The sequence below is a fragment of the Uranotaenia lowii genome, chromosome 2 (genome assembly GCF_029784155.1).
Source record: "Uranotaenia lowii strain MFRU-FL chromosome 2, ASM2978415v1, whole genome shotgun sequence".
In the NCBI taxonomy this organism is placed as follows: domain Eukaryota; kingdom Metazoa; phylum Arthropoda; class Insecta; order Diptera; family Culicidae; genus Uranotaenia; species Uranotaenia lowii.
The window spans coordinates 363,659,629-363,661,314 of record NC_073692.1 but is presented as its reverse complement, the minus strand read 5'-3'; the positions used below and the strand labels follow the sequence as shown (position 1 = coordinate 363,661,314).

General features: G+C 33.2%; 1 long non-coding RNA gene across 1 annotated transcript; it reads left to right on the top strand.

Annotated features, from left to right (window-relative positions):
- The first annotated feature begins 619 nt into the window (after positions 1-619).
- On the top strand, positions 620-1,213 carry LOC129743918 (uncharacterized). Its single transcript, XR_008736731.1, has 3 exons — positions 620-722; positions 800-869; positions 931-1,213. It is a non-coding gene; the product is annotated as an uncharacterized LOC129743918 (long non-coding RNA).
- The last annotated feature ends 473 nt before the right edge of the window (positions 1,214-1,686 follow it).

Genomic DNA, 1,686 nt, shown 5'->3' with positions numbered 1-1,686 from the left:
TTTACAAAACCGTCAATTGTGGCTGTCTAATGTAGGTAATAGGGCAACACCCTGTGAGGTTAGTAGCGTGATTGATTTGAATTAGCATTAGCTCACTTCTACATTTGTTGGGACAAAGTATACAAAAGACTTCCACTATCAACAGACAACGAACCCCTTCAATTTTATCTATCGATAGCAGCATCGACAAGAATATTTGAGAAATTTAAATCTGTATCGAGAACGAAATGTTTATGAAGAATTTATTACTGTAAAAGCTCCAATAACTTGAGAGGGTAACCAAGTTTTCGTTGTTTGTTATGCTAAGGACAGATTTGAAGTGAAAAAAACATCAGTCAGGATTTAAATATAAGCATAGCTTGTTGATGTAAAAAGGACCAATTGGGTTCAAAGTTACTCCAGATTCAACGATGATTTGATTTTCTTAGAAGTTACTGATACAGTGAAACATACACAGCAAAAAAAATTGTAACTGTGGGCGATGTAATTTTGGAGGATTTTAGCCAACCTGTGTATTATAATTGATTTCGGTTAAAATATTACATCGAAACGATGTACACAATCTGAACGCGTCATGTTGTGTAATATTACAATTTGCTATGTGGTGTACCTCATTGGTATCACATCAAGTAGTCAATGTTTGTTCCATTTGACATTCCGAATTGTTTTCGTATCTGGAAATTAGAAATGGATTGTGAGGCTCAGGATGATTTGTTTCGCTGGTAAGTCATATCAATATTTTGAATACATCTAAGCAAAACCATTGATCATAATTTTTCAACATTTTTTTCATTTTTAGGCATTTTGGCGCTTGTTTATCAGCGATAGAAAAAAAAAGTTCCGGAAATTGAAAACAGCCGGATTTGAAGGTGAGTATTTTGTTTTCAACTTTTTACCCTTCTAGTGAATTACTTTATGTGATGTTTACAGAATTTGATTGTCACCGTTTCTAGATGCGATGTTTCAAGACCGATGGCCATCCAAGGGACAGATCCTACATACGGAACCTAGAAAATCAGTGTTTCTGTTTCAAGATTACGGTCTATGAACAAAGATTTAGACAGGATTCTGATAGGGTAGGATTCATGTGTGGTTAGTTCTGTTTTCAGGACTCCTTTCTTCTGAAAGGCTTAAGCAAAATAGGGCACCCCGTATTCGAACAGCCCAAGAAGAGAAGACCCGGGTGATGAAAAAGTTTACCAAAGAATAGTTTTATCGAGACATTTTTAGGCATCGAACTACAAAAACCAAAATGTTTTTTTGTGATGTTTTTGAAAATGGTGTTTTATGTGTCAAAATACTTATTTATCAATAAAATAATCTTTTAAGTTTTCATTTCTGTTTTATTCTGGTTAAATTATCCGATTTCTTTATAGACACAAAGCTACAAATCTGAAACTGAATTCTGAGGTTTAAAAATGTATCCTTATGTCGAAAGAATCTAAAACAAACAAACGTATTTATTAGAATTTCAGATAAACTTTGAAAATGATAACGGCAAGAGATTTTATTGAGAGCTGTATTTTATGTTCATGCTCGAGTTTGTTTACTGCATACTTTTAGTTTAATTTTTGTACTGCAAAAATGCGCAGTAGCCAGTACATTCAAAAAAATGTAATATTAAATACATTTAGCGACTCAAGTTATGTGCACGTTTTTGATGTAATATAACAACACTTTTTTTGC